Raw genomic sequence first — 27,458 nt, 5'->3', positions numbered from 1 at the left:
AACAAGGATGACAAAAATATATGTAAGCAGTTTGCTTACAGAGTTCCAAAGGTTTATTTCTGTCTGGCTGTGCTCCTGTTACATAAGCAGATCTTAGGCAGGAAGAACAGAAGCAGAATCGATAGCAGCTAAATTGAATTCAGTGCCGGCACAGCTACACAGCTACCGTTACCACCCAAGGCCATGGAGCAGGAGGGAGATGGAAGGCGGGGCTGCTTAGGAAACAGACGGAGGGCTCATTATTCCCAACTCTAATTACCAAGTAACAAAATCAGCGATAATTTTACCCTCTTGTATTAAAAATAATACTATTATTGAAATGGAAATACAGAATCAGACTTAATTTGGGGAACTGTTTTTCTCTCGTATATTCCACCCGGTGCAAACCCTGAGCCCTTTGTCTATTTTCTTCTCTAAAATCTTTGTCTAAAAATTGACATTTAAGAGTGCACATAATTCTTAAAGACAGAGGAAATTCAGAAGACAAAAATTTTAAAATACAGCATTTAGCCAAGTGTTCATAACTAAGAGCACACAGTAAACCTGCAAACTAGATGCGTGAAACTTAGCCAGTCCACACCACTGTTGGAACTCCTCTTAGTTCTCAGACAGAATGAGAAAGTGGGCACTCACTGGGTCCCCAGTCCGAGAAACTGGAACAGAACACACAGATTACATAATCTCGTTACTGGCTTTCACCACACGGACTTATGTTACTGCCTAGCTCTTATTATATTATTACATGAATAATCACATTATTAAACAAATTATACAAGAAATGGAAAAGCAATAGGAAGGAAGTTGCATATTGCTGAAAAATCCTTACTTTCCTTCCAGCTTTCAGAGTTTCAAATGGGAAATTAAAAGTAGAGGCCACGCTGTGTCTTAAATGGAGCCAGAACAGGGAAGGGGGAGGTTCTGTCTGTCCTTCTGTTTTTAAGAGTAATAGATTGACATTTTCTTCCACTTACTGCACTGAACTCAAAGGTTGAGTGAGAGCTTTGGCAAGCCCCCTTCCCAAGGAAGGGCCCTAGACTGTCTGTATGGTCAGGGGCAAACAGCAGGTCCCCAGAGTCTGAGAGAAATAGCGACCTGATTATCCGTTCACAAGGTGGCATGTGCCCTTGAGGTGGCAGGATTTTGTGTTCTCTGCTTTAATGAGGATGCTGTTTTTATAAACATCAAAGACAAGCTGGACAGCCAGCCCCAGTAGGCAGGATGCGAGGTTCTGCACAGCCTGGCCATCCGCTGGTCCTGTACTGAGCCACACACAGGGTCAGGTGCAAAGGAGAATAAAAGTCACTGTCCTTGACTAAGAGTCACAAGGCTGTGCCCACAGCCACTGTAAGTGGTCTCCTCCCCTGGACCTTTCCACGGGGTTTGACGTAAACCAAGCAGGAAAGGCCATGCTGAGCTCCTTGGTTCTTGACGAGCTGTTTCCAGAGAACCGGCCTCTGACTTCACTATTTTTGATAATTATAGTTTGACTGATTGACAGTCAGAATCCATTACTTGGATTTCAGACAGGCAAGCTGACATGGAAATCCATGTGCTATGCTTGTTTGAATGCTAACAAGATCTGTTAAGGTTTCCATACCCTCTTCATCTCCTCTTCCCTGCCAACAATTCCCATTGCAAATTCATTCCTGCTTAGCCCTTCCTCTCACAATGCAGGCCTGAGAAAACCCACCACATCTGCCTTTTGGTTCTTAGACTCTTACAGTGTAGCTGTGCTGATTAGTTTAACTGACCAATGGACTAAGCCACTAGTTATTACATAACTTATCAGAACTCCCTATAGAGATCAGTAAAACAAGAAATGTCTGTTGTCAGGATGCTTTCTGCTTGCTAGCCATTGTTTCCTGGAACTCGGATGATTAGCTTCATTAATTATTTTGTTAACACATTCACCCAATCTCCTGCGCCCGAACAAGATAATTCAGGGCTGCAAACACCAACTTCTGTTTCAAGACAGAATGCATACCACATCGTGTAATGCTTATTTTTGTGATGCAGGGAAACATATGCATGAGTCCATCCAATCAAATGGTTCCACAAAACGATGACGATTACGTATGCGCAGAGTGGTTCAGAACCATGCACAGAGCTGTTGAGTTATCGAGTGCAGATTTGGTTGACAAAAGGCAAGGGCTCCTTGTAACGGTTTCTGTGTTTTGGAGTCATCTTTAGGAACTTCCTTTGCTACAGTGGAGGATGACATCACCTTCTAAAGGAAATACACAAAAAGAAAATCATGGGGTCCAAAGGGCTTGCTCCTGATCAATGTCCTTTAAAGTTGCCTGGGTACAGTTTGTAGTGGGTCAGTGGCCACCTGCTAGCACTCTGTCCCTTTCCTGGGCAGGTCAGCAAGGAAGCAGAGTGTAAGTCCCCACCACCTGATGAGAGCCGCTCTCCATCTGTGGAGGTCACAGTGCTCTGGCATGGGGAGAAGAGATGTTAGTGGGGACTGGAGGCTGGGTGCCATGCAGGCTTTCCTGTACTGTGAACAATGAGGTCTTTGCTCTGCTGAGGGTTAGGTTTAAATTGCTCCAGGGAGATGCCCTGGCCAAAAGCCAGTCTTTTTGACATCTTTGAAGGCCCTTGGGGGTAAAAGGTTCACAGCAACATGCTTTCCTTCCTTGACAGAAATAGCAGGCATTCTGGAAAAATACCTCCATTTTGAAGGTTAGAACCCAGGCTTGAAGGGGAGTGTTTCTCATCAGTGCACATCAAACGAGCAGGCCAACTCTGCTTAGCTTAGCCATGTCTGACCAGACAATTATATTCCAGTGACAAAACAATATACAAATATACCTTACATTTCTCTTCCCTGTTATTTTTCTCCTTTTTGCTTTTATGCAGGTCATTATTAGAGCAAAACTCCAAGTATAGACGCGATGAGGAACTTTTAGTATCAAGCTAACTCTTTCTCAATGACAGAAGTTTAGGCATTCAGTTAGGTGGCTGGAGGCAGAACTGAATAGAACTGGATAAAAAAAAAGCTTAGCTCTGTGGCTAATAAGTCTAAAATATACCTTCAGAATAAGGATGCTAACCAACTAAGCCTGAAGGAAAATAGAAACATCTTACAAGGGCTTCTCAACTGTATTATAATTACCTCAATTCCACCCTGAAGAGACACACACAAGAGGAAATCTCAGGAACTCTATGAACTGTAGATAGTCTGAGAGCTCTCAAACTCTATACTAGACAGATAAGTAGGTGACGAGGTGCATGGATGCGTAAATTCCTGTCCCCAACTACAAACTGTGAAACACAGGTTTATTATCTCAAATCTAGAGGGTTGTGGAAGGGGTGGGTTAATGGCACAAGAAAAGGCTCATTTTTCAGAGTGTTCTGGACTGTGTTCAAGAGAGTGTCTACATGTCAGGTAGATGTTCCTTGTTTGCTAAGATCACAGTTATGAAACATGGAGCCAGCATAGCACATCATAATATATTCAGGGTGTGATGTCACTACTGGCTGCCATGTGACATGTGACCGTCATGTAACTCCCAAGTGCTCCCTCTTCCTAAGGACAACTGAAGGGTCTGACCACAGGAATTGGGAGCAAAGGAGCCTTCTAGCCAGAGAGTAAAAGAGCAACACAAAGGTTTATTGGACAAAGCACTTTCTGCAGTTAAAAACATAGCAAGGCATTTTCAGGAGAACCAGGTGACAACCAGAGGTTTGCTGATAACACCTCTTGTTTGGTGGAAATGGCATATGATTTCCCCTAAGAAATGCAGGCTTTCTTCCACATTTAAATAGGAATCACAGAAAAAATACAGCATGCTAGGAAAGGGGGGCACCTTATTCAGAGATATTTTAGTGAGATGACTTGAACAGCTGTGTGGGGGATGGACTTTAATGCTGCACGATTATGGAGAGAGAAATAACAGGCCATGTTCCCACAGAAAGAGATGAAGGCCTGCAGGAGGCTGGAGGCGGTGGGGATGGGGAGGGATGGGGGGGTCAAAATTTGCATAAGGTAAATAAACACAGGAAAAGGGACTGATTGGCTGCTGAAGGAAAAAAAGAAAAATGGAGGGTGTTACCTAGAACACTTTCCAGGGCTGGCAGAGCTAAAAACTGATCAGCTATTAAAACCACTAGTCAAATTTATTCAATTAGTATAATCTATTATAAAGTCAGAATGAAGTTTGTGGGTTTTAATGGTTCAGGCAAGGAATAGAGACATTTCTTACAGAAATAGCTTGAAGATTTGTTTCTGAGTGATGGTTTGTTAGGAACCAGGGCAGAAAAGACATAGACCTCATAGAAGAATTTAATTTTTGCAGAGAAACAAAAGGATAGAAATAGGCTTCTACCTTGATGCTGAAAAATAAAACATAAACAATCAGGGATTTCAGCGTATTCTAATGATGCCGACCTGACTTCCTCAGTTGAATTAGACTCTAAGTCTCTGCTTTGAGTCCGTTTTTCCTCCACACAGCTATGGTTACTTTTCTAAAACTGTTTCCGTTGTTGACACTCCTGTGTGGGGCCCAGACGTACAAGCAACTAGAGCGGGGAGAGCTGCACCGTCACACAAGAGCCAGGTCAGAAATCTGGGTTTCTGTCTGCAGGCTGTGGGTTTTGACATCTATCCCTTCACTATTAAAGGCATTGCTTCACCTGTTTGGACTTTGCTGCTCCAAACACAAACTCAGTATTTCCCCTGCTGCCTCGGCAGTAGGCAGCCTTCCTCCTCTGATGCTCTGATGACTGAAGGGTACCTTAGTCAAATGCCTGGTAAAACCCACAGGAACAGCCAACGTCTTTGAAAAGACAGGAAGGCCAGCTGACTTGCATAAGCCCACACTATCTCCACGGATCAACACAGTTCTTTAACAGAGTGCGGTACGAAAAGAGAAGACCCTGGAAGACTTAGGTGATTCTTTGGAGTTTTTTGTAAAGCCATTAACAGCAGTAATCAAAAATATCTTGAGTCCCACACGACCTCTGTGAGTTAGGTAACTGCAAACGTGTTGTGTGCTCAGCCTTCTGTGCCTCAGTTTATCCCACATAGAAAAAGAAAATTGGACACTGGTGGTGTGGGGCCCATTGTGGTTGTGACGACATCCTTGTGAATACAGGCCATGCATGTTCTCACAACAGTACTTGGGACATGCTAGCTGTCTGCACTCTGGGGGCTCTGAAAGCAACCCTCAATTTACACTGTCATTTTCCCCTCTAAAGATCATGGTGAACGGCCAACAGGGATTTGGTGGAGAGGTTCTCCTCCTCCTGGGAGACACATCAGACTTGGAAGCCTTCCCAGCTGGCGAGCAGCAAAGTCCATGGGGAGAGGAGCACCGTGACTCTGGGAGGGAAGGGCTTGCTGGTGTTAGAAGGTGAGAATTATTTTCCTGTTAGCTCCTTCCCACTGTGAAAAGTAGCAACCACAGTTCTCCAAATTTTCACCCCTTCATTTGAACAAAACATGAATATGATGTGTCCACTCACCCTTCCTTTTAACAATGACTCAAAATAGTTTAGAGCCCACTTCCTAACTCACATTTGCTGCACAGAAAAGCAAGTAACCTTCGCTTTGAAAATGGTCGTCTTCTGTCATTCTGAGCCTGGAGTGTCTGTCTCTCCCCTCCCTCCTGCTTCCTTTCCATGTGCTGTAAAAGGCCCGTGTCCTCCGCAGTGGCCACAGCACAGGGAGGTGACCTCTTGCTGGGAAGGTCATTCCCTCACTCTCTTCCATGCCCTACACCAGGTGAGCACCCAGCAGGTGCTGTCAGGATGTGACAACCTGGAAGAAGAAACTGGAGACAGGGCAGAATAGGGAGGCGTATCTGGGACAGGGCTTTCATTTTCTCCCGTCAGAGAACGAAGGAACCCATTGACCTATTCTTGTAGTAAACGTCTTTTCTTATGTAATATTTGAAAAAAAAATTGTGACTGATACATTTTGAACTAATTTATGTTTGTTTTAATTAGCCAAGTAACATTAATTAACACGGAGTTTATAAGTAATTCATAGTGATAGCTGTAGGCACAGTATCTGTGGCTCCCTGTTTACCCGAAGATTCACTCTGCATGGGGGGCATGATAAATAGAAACAAGACCATGGAAAGAAGAATTCATTTACAGCCCCTGGCTCTCTTCTGGTGTGACAGTACCAAAATTATGTGAATTCTCTGGGTTTTTCTTTCACAATGGGCTACATATGTGGTATCTTGAGCAAATGGACCAACACTGCTACCTGGCAATCCTCTCTCAGAGGACATAAAAAACACCACCAGGACGCTTCCATGGTCCACCACTGTAGGTGTAGGCCAAGCCATCAGAGCTCTCAACCTCTCCTCTCTCAGTCTGGACCTCAGACAGCCATCTTACAGCAGGTGATAGTATGACCCAAATGGCACCCCTGTCTGCTCTGTCACACCCTCCGTTGCTTCTTTTTCTGGTGCACACCATCTGTCCAATGGCTGCTCTCTGGAGGCTCATGTGATCTCCCCCACCAGTATCCCCTGCTCTCTGTGGTCCATGTTCTAAAGAAGCAGAGATCTTTCTGCATCTTACACATCACGGATGTTAGAACAGCATGCCATTCCCATCCATCCATCTCCCTATTCATACATTAATGTAAATAACAATACCTCAGAGAGAGCATGCTGTCCCCAGAGTGGACAATCGGTTTCAGCGTGGGCATGGTCCCGTTGTCCCCTGTCATAGCCCTATTGCTTTGCTTGGTGGAACCAACCACACTGGAGGTCATTGAGGTCCTGTGTTTGACTCCTCATGGTTTCTCCTGCAACCCTGGTGTGGGAGCTCCTTCTGTCTGTGTGTTGCTTTTCTTGATTAATGAGTAAAGAAACTGCCTTGGCCTGTTGATAGGGCAGAACTTAGGTAGGCGAGGGCATCTTCAAAATTCACCTGACAGTTTTGTTTAGTTTCAATATGTGCTAAGAGTTACATCTGGTTTTCCCTGGCAAACAGCAGGTAGGCTTGTTTTTCCCGTGCCTTATTTCGCTAGGATATAATGTCCTACCTAACAAAGAGCAGTTAATGTTTTCTTCTGTGAAACATTGCCATTATTTTCAATTTAACACTATTTTGAATTTATGAAGCATGCTCAATTAACAGCCAGAGGTAGGCTCATTAATTTTGAGGTACCCAAATCAAAAATCTTCATCAGACATATCAACGTGTAATAATGATGCTCCTTGCTATAGCTTTGAAACTTGAAGAGTATTTCTAAAGTTTAGCATGTTTTTAGAAAGCATTTGTTAAATAAAAATAACTGTATTTTCACCTAAGTGGCTTATGTAAAGAAAAACATGGTTTTCCTGTGGCTCAGGGGCAAGATACAAATCACCAATATCTTGAAGATTTCTTTCCACCATGATTTTAGTTGACAGTGAAGAAAATACAGATTAAAGTTTTATTTCATTACATTGTATAAAGAAACACAAAAGAAGTTCTTGCACCCCCATTGTCCTTTGGTCTACATTTAGACACAGTTCAGATCATAAGTAAGTTTGCTTTCCACAGTTTCATTTTAATATTGGCTGTGTATAAGAGATAAAGTAAGTTTATAAACTGGTAGAGCCTGCACAGGCACGCACAAGCTGTTCTTCCCCCCTTTGTTTCTTTATTCCGAAGCCGGAAATCATATCAAGTAGGTGGTGGTGGGGAGCTGCCTGCCAATCACTCCTCCAGGAAGAAGTCTTTTTTGATAACAATGTCTCCAAAAGTAATTCCTCTCCCAAAATTTCAAACAGGAGATTTATTTCTTCGACATTGAGCACATTTGAAAGCACCTCTGTTGTTTGGACATAGGTCCCTCCTATGTGGATGACACCCACCCTCCCTCATTTATATTTGATTTTGTTGGTCTCCTGCTCTACCTGCCCATCTGGAAATACAGGTCTTCCTAGATGAGCAAGCATGGCCTGGGACTTAAACTCAACAAAGCGAAGGCAGGTGTACCCACCTCCTCCTTAAATCATTTCACCCTGGTTATACCATCTTCCTGAAGCACCTGCACTCCCGTGCAAAGGGCAGTGCAGGGTGTGTCTGGAACCAGAAGCATTCTGCGGGTATAGCTCTGATATGTCTAGTGAGCAATACACACTGCCATCTTGTAAATCTTCCTTACAAGGCAATAGACACCCTGCTTTACTATGCCAGTGCCATGAAGCTGTGTCCTAGGCTGTGATTTTATGACATATAAGCTTCTCTTATTATTAAATGATATCATGGCAGAGGAATGCAGGGTATTTCTACTCTTTCATCATTTTTTTTGACTCTTCAATTTGAAGAACAAAATAATTAAATTAAATTCTTTTTTTTAAGAGCAGGGTGTCAGGTTGCATGCAATTGTCCTGAGACAAAAGATCAAAGTTGTTCCTCTCCCTGACTTGTCCAACCCTCTGCTTAGCGTCCAGTCCCTCCGTGGAAGACTATGACCTATGACCACTCAATCTAAAGCTCTAGGTGACTTTTCAGAGTCTTTTACTGCTGGCAACACAGAAGGATGTATGACCGCTTACATAAAAATGTATCACTTGTATCTACTTGTAAAGAAACCTGCCACACTAAACACGGCTCAAGATGACAAATGACCTAATGTCCTGCTTGGATGCAGACACGGAAATGAGGGTTTCCCTTTTCCAGGACCTTTGTCCCCAGTGTCACGAGCCATGAATGAAATGGTACCACACAGCCTGAGAAACACATCCCCCCACACACGGAGGACTCTCCAGAGGAGGAGTCTTCCTCCTGGAACTCTAGTGTTCTACAGCCTTGGGCAAACGGTTTATTTCTCGTTTGTAGCAATTTACTCAGAGTTACAACTGAACACTTTCTAGCCAGGGGAATAACATCGCCTCACTTAATTTAATTTTTTAATTAGTTTGGCCTTTTTATTTGCTTGGATTAACATGAAAGAGAAAAAAAATGGAATAATTGGAAATGCTACAGAAAAAAAAAAACTGTTTACCACGCAGGATGTAGTTCACGGGCAGAGCACTTGCCTTGCATACAAGATGACCTGGGTTCATTTCCCAAGATGGCATTGTAAATTATCAGTTAATTAACTAATTCATCATCTACTGGCTGACATGCGTGAGATAGTATGCGAGTCACTAGAAACACGGCTATTGTCTCTCATTTGATAGCAACAGAAAATATTATCAGTTCCCAGCACCCTGTCTGTAACTCCAGTTCCAGGGCTTGACCCTTGGCACAGACAAACACATGGGCAAAACAGCAATGAACATAATGTATTAACTAGCATAATCAACTAATGTAAAATTTCTGGAACAAATGAAAGAAAACCCGTTTAGTGTATTATCTTGTTCAATGTGGATAATCTACCGTCTTGATGAAACAAACACTCCAGTGTGAAGTCAGTCTGTGTGGAAACCAGCAGTGCAGCCAATTGCTAAAGCCCAGACGTGTACACACACACACACACACACACACACACACACACACACACAAATACAGAAAGCTCCTTTGAGAGAACTTTGATAAAATAATGTTTAACATAAAAAAATGAACAAAAAACTATCTCAAATACTAGACAAAAAGGGTATTATACATGAGATAAACCCACGCTGAGCTTACACCCATGTGAAGGAGCTTTTGGTCTCTTAGGGTGCTTGGGGGATATCTGTATTGGGACTGGGAGGGAATTTAATTAATTCAATGTAGGAAGCAAAAAGCAATGATCAGGAATAAGATTAGAATAGAACAAGGGAGGCACGGATATTAAGAAATGACTTTGGGGCTTTGGATGCACAGAGGCAGAATCGAGAAACAAACAACAGACGGCCCCCGCCCCTCCGCGCCCCGCCCCCTGTCCGTCCCCCTCCCTATCCCCCCGCCCCCCCTTGCGCCCCGCACGCTGCACCATTGTCTCTCTGACGTCTAGACAAATGCTGAGCTGTATTTTGTGAGATGTGAAGTGCACCATGCCAGGACTCTTGGGTTCTCCTCTGCGCATAAGACAGGCTTAGAGAGGAAAGGGATAACAGGACCATTGATATCAAGCATCTTGAGTCTCCATCCACAGGACAGCTGTACCCACCCCTGAAAACACATGCTTCCTGTGCGCATGATTCGAGATTGCAGTTGTGCCTGCCAACCGTTTGCAGCCGCCGTGGATGGGAAAGGGCAGCCCCTCTAAATGGAAAATGAGAAGAGACAGGGGACTTAAAAAGCAGCTCTTTAAGGGGTGGGATTGCTGTCAGAGAACAAAATAACAGGACGGGGGGTCAACGCAAGAGTTCAGCGAAAACAGGAAGAAAATGTTTTGTGTGTCTTTACTGTATAATATCCAAGTGCTGTTTGGGGTGAGAAGAGCAGGCTCAGAAGTCAGCCACAAGCTGTCATTTCCACAGAGCTCTCTCTGGCTTAGTTATCCAAATGATTCGGGCTTACTCAGGGACTGCAGGCTGCTCTTGAAAGTAGAGTATTCACAAGCAAGTCAAGACCCAAAATTCCCTGTGGCCTGAAGACTTCCAGAGAACTTCTCAGTCAATAAAACTTCTGTCTCTTCTCTTTCTTTCTTTCCTTCCTTCCTTTCTTTCTTTCTTTCTTTTTTTTCCCCTGGAGCTGCCTCCCAATGGTACCTACTCATGTCCATGTTTAACTTTAAACTATGTTAGAGTGAGATTCTAGGTCCCCGGTTGTACCAGGCCTGTTGCAAATTCTCCATCATCCATTGGCCACCACAGGTGTAGAGCATTACCAGCCCAGAGTGCACTCTAATGTCGATGCTGACACCAGTTCAATCAAAGAGCCTGGTAATACTGGGCATTTTGCACACACAGGTTAAAGCACAGCCTTCTGTTGTCACAATATAGAGCACTCAGGTTTTAAACAAGTTAAATTTACGCTAACTCATGTGACTAAAGACACTGAATATAGGATTTGCTTAGTTCCGAAAGGCTAATTTCAGATGACGATGATAATACATAGGTGTATGTTTTGTTTCACACTAATGCGTATTTTAAACACTACAGGCTGCAAGCAGAAACTTCAGAACACTTCCTGATCCACAACGTTTTATTACTACATATAAAGAGAATAATACTTCTGTGCTACTCAAAACTGCCAGTTAAGATGGCAAACCCTTTTTATTCTAGTTGTTATCAAGGCAATGTTTTTCTTTGAAATGTTTTAATTAATTTTTTTTAATTTTTGAGACTTTATTACATAAGTCACACAGTTGCATAATTTTCACCCTTCCTCCTCCCCACAAAATTCCTGCTATGTTCTCTAACTGCCTCTCACACTCATGACCTCTTTTTCTTCAGTTTTTATTTTGAGAACAGAGGTCATTTCACTCTGTCACAAGCTTATAGTGGGTGGTTATGAGAATTCATGCCAAGAAAATAAATATTAGGGTTTATCAAGAATCTTATTCTTTCATGAAAGACTTAATCTACAGAGTGGGGGGAGCTGTATTATCTGAAATGTCATTCTCCAGATCTCCAAATGGCTTCTCAACTCTGGCCAACACATATGTGTACTAACACGGCGGGTTGTTGGACTCTAACGGACACAACAGCTTTGCGGAGTCAAAGACCTTGAGTCTAACTAAATTATGTTTGGTAATTACTCATAGTGCCTTTCATTCGCGTGTGGACAGACAATCCATCATACTGTCAATGGGATTCTTTTCAAGGACACTAGGTCAGCTGCTGTCAATCACCATTTCCTAACCTTACGTGCTTGTGTGAGACTTTCTTGAGCAGATGTTTACGATGATGCAGTAACTCCCAGTGAGCACCACCGGGAAGATCCACTGAAGGTGGGATTGGGACACCAGCCTTTTACTCCCAGTCCTTTAGGAAGTAGGATGCGCCATCAGGGCTGGGCGATTTCCCCTGCAACTGGGGGGATGCATCTAGTAAAGCTAATGGAAGATTTTTCTCCTGTGAACTACTAGAGGACTCACAGCCTTCACCACAGGTGGATAATGACATCAGTTTCTACCTCACACCACTTCTAGCAGATAACAGCCAGGGGACCTGACCTGCAATAAAACTGAGAAGCTTTAATGGGACTGCAAAGAGATCTTCAGCCTGAAGGAAGAGGAACACGCACTTTATCATGTGGGGTCGCAGAGATGTGAGAGGCACGCGGACGGTGTACCGCTGCTGTTGGAGTCTCTTGCACTGTGGTACAGGAGAAACACTTCCATGCATGTTCGATTGGGAGCTTCACACGCAGACTTGGAGAGAAAGAGAGATTGCATCTGCTCCCCCAAAGAATAGTGCATGGAAGGCTACATTCTGATCTCCGTGAGTGGACTAATTATTTTACTGTATGTTTTCCAAAAGTAGCATCAAAGAACTATAAACAGACCGTGTAAATAAAGGCAAAGGGAGACATGGGGCCTGTAGAAGAGGATTGGTCACCTCAGGTCCTCTTTAAAAAGAACCTAATGCTCTTGAGTATTAAGAGCCCTGAGCAAAGGCTAAGATGGAGAAGAGCTTGGCTGGGTGGAGAAAAGGCATGTTGCGCCTAGAGGGGTCCAGGGAGCAGTGGAGCCACAGTCTGCACTGCTGGGTACCAGAAGCTAAACTTTTTTTTTTCTATTTATGAGCAGACATGTTCTCTAAAAGGCCATCATAAACCGCACACTTAAAGTCCATTCAAATTTAAAAATAGTTGAGTTGGTTTATACCTATAAAAACCTTCGAACCGAGTCTCTTGTTTTCTTCTTCCTGGGCCTTCTCTCTTTTTCTCAATTTTCCCTCTGTACTTGAGAAGTTTTCTGACTTCCATTTACCCAGGGGCAGCTTCAGCTTGGGGGCACTGAAGCACAGCCACTTAGTCAGACAGCCAGCAGGCTCTCTCCAGATCGATCTGCCCATAAATCAAAAGTGACACCGTGTGACAGACCATAGTTCTTGGCTTGCAGGCAACAGTGGAGTGGTTTTTTTTTTTCTTTTTTAAAGGATACCTGTGCCCTGGGGCTACCCCCCAAGATTCTCACCCTATTCTCTCTAGTAAGGCCCTGAAGAGCCCTAGGGCCAGAAGAACCTCCTCAGCCCTTTCCCGCTTCTGTCCAGCACTTGTGAGGTGTGCTGGCGTCTGCTATCAAGGCTTCTTCATCCTACAACAGCATTATTCTCTCCATCAGGCCTCAGCTGCTCAGACACAGGGACCTCAGCTTGTCTCCAGTCCTTCCTCTGCCTCAGCACCCAGATGCTTTCTTCATGGATATTCCTTTCCAGACATGGGGTCAGGGTAGGCACTGGGATGATTCAGTTCCTTACTGATTCAAAGCTTCTGCATGGACTCCCCCCCCCCCCATTTCCCCATGGGCCCTTCCTGCACTTCTCAGAGCTTGGCTAATGACGTCATGCACAGGGCTTTCTCTCTCAGAGTCACACTGGATCTCTCTCAGGCAGGCAACTCTGCTTTCATTTCTACAGTGTCTCCTGCTGCAGATGTGAGTGACAAGATTAGAAAAGGCAGTGGGCTCCAATGTTCCCAATGCTTCAAGTGTTCAGGCAACCAAGTAACACACAAAGGCATGGTGGTGACCAGACAAATTAACAACCACCAAGGGTCAGTGACACGGTTACGGACTGTTAGACATCCCCATTTCAAGTTCACGGTGGTCTTGTAGGCGGGATGCCACTACCATCCTTACTTTGTGGGTCAGAGATAGGAAACATGAAGCTACCAAGGTGGCACAGATGGATGGAGCAGAGCCAACATCTGGATTCATATGGGTAGCCATGTAGCTGCTGAAGAGCTTTTAGTTTGATCTAAGACTCAAACCAGCTCTTGAAGATTAGGTGAAGAGAGGAAACAGAACTAGAAATCATGGAAGCTTTCAGAGACTGGGGTGGACATGGAGCAGAAAAATATTTAAAAGGAACTGAAAATATGTAGACCATAGCATAAACTTTATTATGAGGGTTGTGATTAGCAGCTTCTAGGGTCACTCATACAACTGCAAGACTCACAGCTGCTTACAAAGAGGTGACCTCCTGTGGGGTAGCCTGAGCTAACACAGAGAAAACACTAAAGAAGTGTCAGCACACCCAACCAAAGAGGACCTCTGCTGATTCTGGTTGGCATACTCCCAGCACCTCTATTATTCCCGATTTTATCCCTATCAACTAACGTAGGGTTGAGAGAAGCATTGTAAATCAAGCTAATACTATAATTACAGTCATTATTAGCCTATTGCCTTATAGCACAAGAAATACTCAGTCTCATTATCCTGACTCACGGTGGTGGGTGATAAATATTATTTGACATATTGAACAGTCACATTAAATCATGATTCCTTTTCAGAATTATTTTAAAAATTTAAGATTGAACTCAGAATGTATTCAGGGTAATCTTAATTTTCTTAATCATTGAATCGTCAATAAAACTTTTTCCTTTGGTCTGCCTTATGGAAAGAAATTGTAGGTAGTTCATGGGAAGCATCTGACCTTTTTGTTCACAAACCCGAAATCCTTATTTTAAGGACAAAGAAAAAGGGCAGACGTGTTGAAGATTGCCGATTCTCCTATAGAGTGGCATACGGTAAAGGAAGCAGAGCCAGGCCGACATGCAGCCCGTTCCTTCTGGTTTGCAGACAGAAAACTCAACGAATCTGTGAGCATGTGGAGAAGGGTCATCAAGAATTTACAAATTTTAACATTCATCAAGTTCTTGGCTTGGGCAAGCACAGGCATTGCGCACATCACCTTACTGAACTAAAGGAGAGAGAGAGATAAGCACCAGCACTTTGTCTGCTTCCTGACTGCAGATGCAATGAGACCAGCCACCATAAGCTTTCGTCACCATGCCTTCCCCACACTGATGAACTAACAAACAAGCTCCGAGTCAAAAACAACCTTTCTTCTTTAAGTTGCTTTTATCAGATACTTTGTTGAATAAACAAGAAAAAATAATGAATACAGAAATAGAGATAAATCACCCTGTTTCTTGCTTCTTACTCATTATTCTGTGTTTATGGTCACCACAGCCCTCAGGAGCACATTGAATATTTCCATATGATGTGTCTCCTACAGCTGCCTGGTGCTATATCAGAAATCAGTCATGATGGGCGTATCTAGCTTGGAAAGTCAGCAAACAATGTAAGCAAAGGCTTGGCATTGTTTTATTGACTCCCTGGTCTTAAGAATGAACTAGAGGAAACGTTACTAAGTTACAGTTAACTAAATCTGCCTTCTGTGTGTCAGTGCTGCCTGGTGAGACACAGTGGTTACAGAAATCCTCCAGCATTTGAGCAACAGTACCCTGCAATTCATTAAAACAATGTTTCCGTAGCTGAGCAACTGCACCTCCTTCTAGCTGGTGCCACTCCATCTCCAGGGAGTTTTTCTCTAGCTTGGAAAACAAGACTTCTTTCCCACGGGTAGACATTATTTGCTCAGTCAAAAGACTCAAGGATGGAATATGTATGAGCACAGAATATCCCCAAAGTCTGGCTTCATCTCTATCTTTGATTATATACATCCCCGTCAACTCTACTCTTCCAGCGCTAGGGAGCAGTCAAAATCCAAGCTTGTGTTAATTAGAGGTATCCACAGAACTGGGGCTCATTTGGTAAGGAGGGCCAATGTGGGGTGATGACTTAAGAAAAACCCTGCTGTCTATGGTCACCTAGTACCGGTATAAGCAGCCCCTATTTTACTTTTTTTGTATCAACTTAAAGATCATAGCTTTGGGTGTTGAAAATTCAAAATTAGCTGAGCATATCTGTTTGGTTTCTGGGTAGAGTGTGTGATAGGTAGCTTAATAATGGGAACCCATCAAGGGAGATCATATAGGAAGGAGAAACAGGAACAGAGAGCTGAGGGGCCTGAAGCCTGAGGCATCAGCTTACTCTCTCAGCTCCTGGCTCTTGGCAAAGCAGCTACAGCATGCACTAACAGAACATCATCCCCTTTGGACAGAATTCTCAATACGCCCCATGGCCCCACCCACGGAAGACCCTACAGTCTCAGCATTGCTGCATTTATGACTAATCCACCAACACAGGAACTCACAGGGTCAAGCTGTCTCCAATCCAAAGCAACATTCTTGAAATTAGTGACATATGCGTAAGTGCATGTCTGCACATGCATGCCCAGTTCTTCCTTGCAAGTCCCCTGCTCATCTTTTAATAGTAAGCCACAGCATTTGTTGTGGCTGGACTCTCCATAGTTACCACAGTCGCCTCTCACAGAGCACATGATCTTCAACTAGCTATAGGAATCCAAAATGCTCATCCGTACATCATGTTCTTGAAGGGAGTTACAGCAAGTTCTGCAGCAGGCTGGAGCCTTCCAGGTGGTTGCGCCAATCCTCCCTCATTCCTTTTTTCTTCTTTGAGTTTAATCTGAGATGAATTCTTAGGGAAAGCACTGAAGTAGTTAATACAAGACCTCAGAGAATCCGAGATGGGGTTCCCTTTGCTTCTGAGGGGCTGCAGCAGGGAGCTCTGTCATGTGTAAGGAGGTCAGAGACCTACTCTGGCTACATGCTGCCCCAGGTGGTTCAATGTCTGGACTGCTACTCCTCCCTCGACAGCATAAAAAGTCATATTTAGTTGGATGCTGTGCATTTGTATTTCAAGCAAAATGAAATGTTTGTTTCTGTTTGTACAGTGTAGGACTCTGTTTGCCTGCACACACTGGAAGCCAGCATGAACCAAAACATTTTGCATTCACCGCGCGGCTAATCCGTTTGCCTAAAGATGGAGCTGGAATAGAGCCTGCAGGTCTAAAGGTCATAACTGGTTAGCATTCTACAGTGCTGAAACGTAATTAGCATAGATGCAAAGCTGCAGGCTGATCTCATAAGGGGATCTTTATCACAGCTAATGACATGCCTGTGGTGAGCTCTCGGGATCGTGCGGGAGCAGACATGCTTGCATGATCTTGGCTTCCTAGAGACAGAGGCACTTCCAGCACGAACAGGAAGTGGTCTACAGTCTTTCTGCATTCAACACATCACAGACAGAACACTGTGCTACACTGACCAAATGAATTCCCCAAAGCAAGGGGGGCCACAATGATGGTCAGTCTATGAGGGGACCACACTGGTGAGGATTAAAAAGCGACATCACAGAGAGACAGCTCTCGGACACCCGACAACACATGAAGGGTGTTCAAAGTGAAGAGGAACATGTGTGCCTCCAGATAACAACAACCTAAAAGAGACTACCTGGGACCTTCCCAGAGTTCACATTCTGCTCAAAAGTGAAAGGGGGAACTCCGGGCAGGTTCTCTGAAGCCGTCTTGACTTCTGCCCTTCTTGTCTGCATCTGTAAAGAAGTTTAGCAGAAACCAGGCTACCTTTTCATGGAGGCCTCCAAGACTTGAGAGATGAACCAGAAATGTGGTCCTTTTCATATACTAGGTCAGCTACTATATAAAACCCTGCTCAGATGTTAGGTTGCAGAAATGACTTTAGTGAGAAAGGGTATTCCAGCTCATGTCACTGGAAAGGGTATTTCAGCTCATGTCACTGGAAAGGGTATTCCAGCCCATGTCACTGGAAAGGGTATTCCAGCTCATGTCACTGGAAAGGGTATTCCAGCCCATGTCACTGGAAAGGCGGTGAAACGAAAGAGTGGAACACTGAAGTTTGCAAAACACACAGAGAGATTGGAGGGGTTTGGGATGGGGAGAGAAATACAAGGCCATGGTGAAAGAGGCACGGTCAACTCATACACTGTAAAAGCCAATGCTGAGAACCAGAGATATGAGGCTATATGGGGTAGCAATACAGGATTAAGATAGGGTAACAGGGACAGGAGAGATGGCCAGTGGTTAAGAGCTCATACCACTGTGGCAAAGGGGCTGAGTGTAGTTCCCAGCACTCACTTTGTGTGGCTCACAACTGCCTTTAGCTCCAGCTGTATGGGATACGATGCCCCCCTCACAGCCTCCACAGGTGCCTGCACTTACAAGGGCATGCTCACCTACCCTACGCCTAATTTAAAAACAGAAAGAGAGAAAGAAAGCAACAAGACATCCCTGACCTGATGCACAGTAGGATGGACCTTATTCAAAAGCTGGTTATACCTTCTCCTCTGCCCTCTACTTGCAAATGACCCCTGAATGCCAGGCTCTGCAGGAATGATTCATCATGACTGCCTTTTAAATGAAACCTTTCCTTGTAAAAAGGATGGCATTGTGTACAAAAGGCAGTTGTTTCCCTAGGGCTCATGCACATCAGAGAAAAGCATGCACCACAGCCCGCGTCTTTGCTGCTTAGGCATATTATTTTCTCCACATGCTGGCGAGCTTTCCATGCAAAAGCCTCTGCCGTCCCCTTCTGTGCAGTGCACCTTAGAAAGGGGGACTCGAGTTGCTTTCTCTTCTTTTTCAGTGTGTCATCACTTTCTCCTCCTCACCTTCAAGCCTGGAACCCCAGGGACGTCTGTCTGTCACTGAAGCATCGGACATACCACCTCCTTCAGTTCTGATTTGGAACCACTGGCTTTTCTGGGTCGGAAATTGGTAAAGTTGGAAACATTACTCATCGTACCAGCGTCTTTCACCTAACCACCGGAGTCTTTCATATCCTCTGTGTCCTAACCCTATCTGTTACTGCGCTCGACAGGCTAGGAGCGGTACTGCTGGGCTAAGGGGAGGAGTGGGCAGGGCTCCTCTCCCAACCTTTGCCAAGACTTAAGTGACCACAAGAAAATAATGAGCAAACCATGCGACAAAGACTAAAGGCTGCTGAGGGGACTCAAGGAAATACCACCGGAAGTAGAAATTCATCTTGGAATTTGCTGCTGTCACTTGGCTTATATTTTTCAAGGTAGATAAGCTGTATGACACATACTGTGTTCTTAGTGATAACTGATTGATTTATTTTTGTATCTGTACTAGTTTCCATTTTGTTGCTGTGATAATTACGGAACAAAATGTAACCCAAGTCAGAAAGGGGTTATCTGAGCTCACAATTACAGGTTACAGACCATCAAAATGGGGACATCAGGGAACTTAAAACAGCTGGTTATATCACATTCATACTCAAAAGCAGAGAGAAATTAATGCATTTATGCTCAGGGTTCACCTAGATTTCTCTCTCTCTCCTTTTTTTTTTTTTTTTTGGATTAGGAGCCAAAGGCCAGAGAATAGTGCTGCTCATAGCGGGCAGGCTTTCTCACCTAAATAATCGAGGTGAGTGCCCACAGGTGTGTTCACAATTCAGCCCTGCACTGGGACTGTCTCCATGTGTAATTCTAGATTGTAATACATTGCTGTTAAAACTAACCACAGCGGTCTTTGTGTAGTAGGGAAAGAATGTTGAACTATAAAGGTGTCTAGAAGCCTATCATCATTTTCTTTCCTAAAGACAGCTGCTAGCATATAAGACAATGTGTTCTGAACAGTGGAACCCCAGTCCCAAATTCTACAAAGACAAAGGTGACCCCTATTTTGTTAATAGGAACACAGTTGACTTGTCCTTTATGAGTCCATCTGTGTTATCAGAAAGAGGGCAAGGGGGGCATTAAATGGAAAACTCTCGTTTTGACTCGCATCTATTCTTCTTCATTCTGAAATCTATTTTCTTTGAATCCAGCTGTGACAGGGGTCCCCAGGAGCCCCAGAAGATGCAGATATTGGTTACTTGTCTGCTTGTTTCTCTCCATCCTGTCAGCACTTCATTTTCGATTACTTCCTGACATGAGCACTTTGGGACAAGGTGCCTCTCTACTCAAGTTCATGGGTGCGACCGTTGTTAGTGATCCTGAAACAGAAGTCTTCTCTCCATTTTCCCCTAGGAATCATGGTGTATAGGACCTGAAGATCAGCAGTGACCTAATCAAGCTAACATATATGAAGAGGATATCAAAGAAAATGTCAGAAAAGGGAGAGGACAAGTCAGGAGTCCCTGACTTAACCTGATCTCATAGAGTGGCCCACCTCTACATGTTCATTGACTTGAGGACATCAGAGAACATAGCTCAAATATTTCCACTTCAATATGTCAATGTCAAAACGTAGCCTGATAGTCAAAAGAACTTATCATTCCTCCCGTCTCCATTTTAACTAAGTATTGAAGCATGAGAATACAGCTAAGCAATTGAGGTTTCTAGAGCACTTCTGGGATCATTTGTCTATGGACAGATCATTAACTTCTGGAACTTAGATGAATTCTCCCAGGATTTCAACATTAGTGCCTATTTAACTAATTTTAAACTCACAGAGCCAAGTCTGGCTCTTCGTTTTACAAATCTATCTTCAAATAAAACATTAACCACTATTTTTTATTTCAGTTCAGTAAATGTGACCTACCAACAAGCCATACTTATTAATAAACTTGACATTTTTATTTCTTTACATGCTTAGGACTCACATTAAGTGATAAGTATGATTGAATGAAGTTATCATTCAAAACACCACAGACAATGAAGCAGTACTTATAGTAATGTAGCACTGAGATGATTTCAATGTAGGAATGTTCCGGTCTCATATTTTGTCCAATAATGCCATGGCAAAGGAGTGCACTGTGGAACTCTAGATCGTTACCAAGCACTCATAGGGCTGGACAAGATCTTTTGGATTTATATGGGTGACCTTAGTATTACAGGAAAGTTAAAGGGGCCAATCACGCTGTGTGTCATCATTGTAACACACACAGTTGGTGCCCAGTGCGTGAGCATTTCTTCAATTGTGAGAGTCAGGAACTTATTAGCTGGTAAGCAGATGCAAACACTGAGGTGTGGGTATCGGGAACAATGACCTTGAACATTCAGCAGATGCTACAAACGGCAAGGAGAGCTTGGGCAGGGTCTGTCTTACTTCCCCAGACCTTCCCGGGTGGTCAGCAGAGTCTTACTTCTTTCAGACTATAACAGACCCGAGTAACTAGGGATCCAAGAGGACTCTTCTGAACCTTCAAATGAGCTCTACACCACATTTACAAATATTCAGGTTCTGAATATCCCACAAAATTAGAACAAATATATGCACTCCTGACACTCGCTGTCTTGATAATAAACATACATGTGTGCGCACATGCACACACACACACACACACACACACACACGTGTGGACTCCCTTTTCTGATTCATTGAACTCCCTGAGTGTGGAGGATGGAGCATATTTTTTGGATGATATAGTTCATTTACTAGTTAATGGTCCATAGAATCCATCCTATTATATCTCTCCCCTATGAAAATCAATCCAGTTACTTTCCCTAGATAAGAACGGTGTGGGAAGAACTCAGATCCTGCCTTTTGGCTCTGCTGGTTTCTACAGCCACCTCCTAGGGGCAGCAGATGCTGTGGGCAGGCTAAGAATTTAGTTGAGCACTGTGCAATCTGAGAAAGCTTTCATCCGATTAATGCAAAGACCGCATTTGACAAATCCAGAGACTAAATAGATTTGAGGGGAAAAGTCTTTAAATCACTTTGTTCAATGAGATATTCAAACTCTCCCATGAGAGAAGCATGTCATTATGAAACTATGTGTTCATGAATTTCTTATAATCTTGATGCCCCCTCCTCCGCACTGTGCACTTTTGCTTTCCTTTCGCTCACTGGTCTGTATAATCACTTTCCGGATAATTTTCCTTCTGGCCAAGGTATACTACTTGATTCTCTCTATTTTAATGTACTTTTAAAAACAAAAGTTTATCTGTAGATACAAAAGTTATTCTAAAAAAGAAACATAAGGCATTCCATGGGATTTTCCCAAAATTAAAAATTTACAGAAGCCATTGTAATTTCTTTGCCCTGTTAGCATGGGGTCCACTTTTGCCATGGGCATTTCATTAGCCAGCAACTTGTCTTTTATCATCCATCGAAGTGACATAAATGTAATCACCATCTCTAAGACATACCTGAAGAAGATAGTGCTTGTGGTCAGCTGGATGTAGGGGAGCTCTGATGTTCTGGGGGAGAAATGATGGAGGTATTGTCTCATGAAAAATTACTATTTCCTATACTTTTGTTTTAAAGACAGCATTTTCATGTAGCCTAGACTGGCCTTAACCTCCCTATCTACCAAAAAGATAAGTATGATTTGGACTCCTGACCTTTCTGCTTTCATCTCCCCTGTGCCAGGACTACAAGCGTGTACCTCTACACCAAGTCTATGTGGTGCTGGATGGAGGTTAAACTCTGGGCTTTGTATGTGCTTTGTAAGGCATCTTTCCAGACACCAGACCACACCCTAGCCCTTTATACTTGACCTTATTTGCATCCAGGTATCTGAGGAGCCTTATTAGGCATGTAATCTCTCTTCCTAATATCACCAATCAGACCAAGAGATCCCTATAGTCAAGGGGATGCCGGCTGATGGGTGATGCAGCAGACAGATCATTTGCATATCCTGCAGACAGTAGGAACCTCCCTCTCCTGCAGACAATTCTCCTACATGGCCCGCGGGCAGACACCAGCCCCTGGGTTGGCCTTGGTCTCGCTTCTCACTGAACAGCAGCAACAAGGACAAAATCCTCACGCTTGTTCTGTGCTATTAAGTGAAAAACTATCTCATGCTACTTTCTCTTCCCACCACGGAAGAAATCACAGTTTCACCGTCTTAAAGCGCATATGACTGCTCACTGTACGTGAACACGGCAATGTGCTTCACAGGTGTCCTGGAAAGCAGACAGCTGCTTGTCTCGCTGAGATGATATTCCACTCTGCACAACTGTCTGGTTTTCATTGCTGGGTTCATTCTTCCGGAATGCAGCAGTTTTTTGTTTGTTTGTTTTATTTAGAAAATTTATGTATCTTTTCTATGACAAGACACAAAGAGGTACAACTTCGTAAAACTCTTCAAAAGGGAAAAAAGATACAATTCTGCAAGCAGTAGCAGCTTTGAAAGTACAGACATGACCAGAGAGGAGGCTCCTGGGAGCAACAGTGAAGTGGTGACTGCTTAGGCTTGAGCCCCAGGTAGTGCCACTGGGAAGGAGCCTTCTTGGAGGGTATGGGGCTTGAGGGACACAGCAGCGACCCCTTAGTCAATCACCAAACACAATCACATGGCCAGAACAGGGGAGGGGGCTGCTTTGATTCAGAAGGGAGGATCCACGGCTGGAAGGGTGGATGGAGTTTTGCCAAATATGAACAGAGGCCCAGAGAACTGGGTGGCCCAGGCTTCTGCCATCATGCCTGCCCTTCCCCCGCAAGCACTCTCCAGGAGTAGGGCTCTCTCTGAAGAGTTACCAGGCTGGAGAACTAAATGATTTCAAGGGGTCAGCAGACGGCCTGAGGCACACACAGCATACAAGCACAGGAAGCCTGACCCCATAGGGAAAGGCAACTGATCTTAAGGGTCCATCCCCATGCAGCTTGGTCAGCTGACTGTTGGGGTGTGTTGGGGGGGCAACTTGCCCCACTATAGGCACACAAAGACCTCAAGTTTTCTGTGACCCACATGGAATGGAGGCCCAAGAGCTGACTAGGAAGAGTATGTGTGGGGTGCCTGGGATCAGGATTGAATGTGGCAGCACACCCAGCCTAGGAACCCTAGCTTCACATGAGGGTAGAACACTCCAGTCTTGCTGCAAGGCTGGCTGGAGGCAGAAGGAATGGCAGGACAGATGGACAGAGCCATGTGGGCACAGCGCGCACAGCAAATTCAGTAAATAATTGTGTGTGTGTGTGTCTGTTGTAGATCAGGAGAACCTTGGACACCAGAGCCAGTGGACCTGTGGGCCCCAGTACAGAGAACAGCTCTGTCTCAGGGACTGTTCAGGCCAGGTAGGACTAGGCTGGGGTACAGAGATTGGACAGGACTGTCTCGAGGGGACTTGATTGAGGAACGCACAGATTTCAACATTTTCTACATATGTAAGACCTAGAGTCCAATTTTTTTTTTCTCTTCAGGACCCTGTGGGGGCCTCTGTGTGCATCATCCATCTGGACTGTGCATCCTCTCCCTACCTTCCTGTGTGATGGGAAGGACTGGGGAGAGACCAGACTGCTTTAGTGTAGTAATAAGAGCGGCGGGCTGCATCCAAAGCACCCCGGCCGCCTGCACGGCTAGCTTATGCCCGAAATAACAACACACAAACTGTATTCATTTAAACACTGCTTGGCCCAGTCTCTTCTAGGCTAATTCTCACATATTAATTTAGCCCAGTTCTAATCATCTGTGTTGCGCCCCTAGGTGCGCTTACCGGGAAGATTCTAGCCTATGTCCATCCTGGGTCGGAGCTTCATAGCATGGGTCTGCCCAGGAGCCTGGAGCATGGCGTCTCTCTCAGGTGTCTGCTCCCAAGAGGAGAGCTGTCGAGACTGAGCTCACTTCCTCTTCCTCCCAGCATTCTGTTCTGTTTACTCCTCCCACCTATCTTCTAACCAATAAAATGGGCCAAGGCAGTTCCTTTATTAGCCAATGACCTTCCTCCATCATTTCCCCTTTTTCGGTTTAAACAAAAAAAAAAAAGGCTTTAACTTTAACATAGCAAAATTACATATAACAAAACAGTTATCAAGTAAAAGTTACAATAATCTTTATCATAACTAAGGAAAACTATAACTATAACTAACTATTCTTAACTCCATCAAAGACTCCAGAAAGATACAATACTACCTAAGCAAACAAGAAAAAAGCAACTTTTAAAACTCTAGAAATGACAGAGAGATCTCGCTGCCTGGACAGTCACCCAAAGTTCCTCTGTACCATTGGGGCATCCATCTTCAGCCTTCAGGCCCATGGTATCCAGCAGACATTTCCATAAAGCAGGAAAATTCAAAGTCAGTTCAGTCACTATCTGTTGTGTCCTGCAGAATGTCTCGCAGACTCTTTCATGAATCAGGAACCCCGAAAGATCATCTCACCTTAGGCAAGTTCAGTAGTCCTCTCTCTGTGGGTTCTCTGTGTCCAGTTTATGCAATAGTCCAGGCAAGAGCAGTTTCTTGCCCAAATGGCTATCAAACTCCATAAGGTGCCTCTTCGATGCCCATCTTCCTCTTGAAGTAGATTGGTGCTGCCAGGAGCAAAGTGTCTCATTGTCATGAAAAGTCCTCGGTTATTAAAACATTAAATGTCCTATTCTGTAATCTTTGAAAGACATGAAGAATGTCTATCTAAAATATATCTCTATATATCTAGAAAATCTAACTAACATGACTACAAGCTTTACTATTATCGATGATTATCCATTAACAACCTATATTTCTTAATTATACAGTACATGTTTAAATGAACTACACAATCACAATACCTCAATCAATATCAGAAATACATATACATATAACAAAATTGACCGTAAATCTCTATCAATAAAGCAGAATCTATACTAATGCAAATTATTCATACCTATATCATATCCCCCTTTAAATGTAAAAGAACATTTATAAACATTTTTTGGGAATATGGGCACAGTTATTTCTCTCCAAACTGCTTCCTGCTGAATGTGGGCGTCGTTAATTAGGTCTTTCATGGTATAACCTGTGTGTTAGTTTCATCTCAGTTGGCAGTTGAGCAAAGCAATTCCCTGAAGGTGTGCACAGGAACCATTCAGGAGGACATGGTCCATCATACCACATCGGGATGGAAGCAATCCACAGACTCTCACCCTCTGTGAAAACAAAATAAGAAACTCCTCTCCAAAGTATCATATCCTTAGATCCAAATTCAAAATATCTATGTTGGATTAGTTCAGCAGCATTTATAAATAAATATCTTTTAGCAGCTGTTGCTCCTTCCTCAGCATTCAAATAATTTAAAGAGAGCATAATAGCATACAGTATCAAGATTCTCTGTGTATTTTCCATCTTTGTTCGTTTTAGTTTAACCTCTATTTTGTTTATTTTTACTTTTAACTTTTTGCTTTTTGAGATAGGTTCTCTGTATCTTCGACCTGAAGTAACTCTGTAGACCAGGCTGTCCTTGAACTCTCAGAGATCTGCCTGTCTCTGCCTCCCAGGCATTGGGATTAAAGGTGTAAGCTACTATACCTTGAACTCACAGAGATCTGTTTGCCTCTGCCTTCTAGGCACTGGGATTAAAGGCATGTGCTACCACACACAACAACTCTCTTCCTTTTTTTGTTTTTTACTTTAAGAAGGGCAGCTGGCCTAGGTCTGAAAAAGCATGGGATAAATCCGGACTAGCTGAACATAGCGGACAATGAGGAATACTGAGAATTCAAGAACAATTGCAGTGGGTTTTTGATCCTACTGCACGTACTGGCTTTGTGGGAGCCTAGGCAGTTTGAATGCTCACCTTACGAGACCTGGATAGAGGTGGGCAGTCCTTGGGCTTCCCACAGGTCAGGGAACCCTGATTGCTCTTCGAGCAGATGAGGGGGGGGACTTGATCGGGGGAGGGGGAGGGAAATGGGAAGCGGTTGTGGGGACGAGGCAGAAATCCTTAATAAATAAATAAATTAAAAAAAAAAGAACTTCAACTTTTAGTCTGCATATATTTTTAACACACTTTAAACCTTTCAGAAATTTTCTCTGTCTTTGAATCTCTCTTTACTGTATATCTCTCTTTTTCTGACCACACGAATCTTTAATTTACCAAGCAATCTCAGTAGGACTAAAGGCATGGCTTTTCCAGCTAGATCCAGTCCATTCCTTAGCTTTCCAGCCTCATGGCGGATATACAGGCTGTAGCCATGTTTACTGTATGGCATTTCAGGGTCCCTGCCAGCAAGTGAGCTACAACAGAAAACACTCAAGTCCTCTCTAGGTAGCCGGCCCTCCTGCCTCAAACAGTCAGAGTTTGCCCTGGCAGGATGGCCCAGAAAGCCGGCATTTTTAAATGGCACAGCTTTTTTCCTGCTACGGCTGAAAACCGAAAAGCATGCGTTCAGCTTTTCGTCAACACCATTTAAGTGTTTCGTGGCAGGACCTCTTAATGAGCTGCAGGGTTCTGTAGCTAAAGCTGAGTCAGGAAGCCTCTCTTAGATGAGGTGCTTGCTTGCCTCTAGCAAGCAGAGTAGACCCGAGAACACAGCAAGTCTAGTTGCCATCAAACAAATCGTAGCACTTTACTCCAAATGCTCTATTCAAAAGCTCTGTCTCCCGCAGGAGCCAGACAGAGATCTCAATGGCGACACAGCCCCAGGAAGTCGCGCTTTAAAATGACACAGCGTTTTTTCTGCTACTGTTGCCGAATCAGGAAATCTCTCTACAGCACGCCACCAACAAACAGCAAAAATCTGTGTTAAACTCTCTTTCCCTTATTTTTAAGCCTTCTCAGGTTTTTTAAGTGGGTTTAGTCCATCACGTGGGGCACCAATCTGTAGTAATAGGGACGGCAGGGCTGCATCCCCAGCACCCGGCCTCCCCTATGGCTAGCTTTACCCAAAATAATTACACGGACACTGTATTCTTTTAATCACTGCTTGGCCCATTCTCTCTCTAGCCTCTGCTAGGCTAATTCTCACATATTAATTTAGCCCATTTCTAATCATCTGTGTTGCGCCCCTAGGTGCGCTTACCGGGAAGATTCTAGCCTATGTCCATCCTGGGTCGGAGCTTCATAGCGTGCGTCTGCCCAGGAGCCAGGAGCATGGCGTCTCTCTAGGCGTCTGC

The 27,458-nt window shown here is 44.0% G+C and overlaps 1 protein-coding gene across 2 annotated transcripts in view; it reads right to left on the bottom strand.

The window, feature by feature from the left end:
- The window catches only part of Nalf1 (NALCN channel auxiliary factor 1), a 458,551-nt gene that overhangs the window by 42,342 nt on the left and 388,751 nt on the right, over positions 1-27,458 (bottom strand). The window lies entirely within an intron of this gene.

The sequence above is a fragment of the Microtus oregoni genome, unplaced genomic scaffold (assembly GCF_018167655.1).
Source record: "Microtus oregoni isolate MIOR12 unplaced genomic scaffold, Mior012 000024F_ref0000369, whole genome shotgun sequence".
Classification (NCBI taxonomy): Eukaryota; Metazoa; Chordata; class Mammalia; order Rodentia; family Cricetidae; genus Microtus; species Microtus oregoni.
Note: the sequence above shows the minus strand (reverse complement) of the source record. Positions and strands in the feature narration are given on the sequence as shown.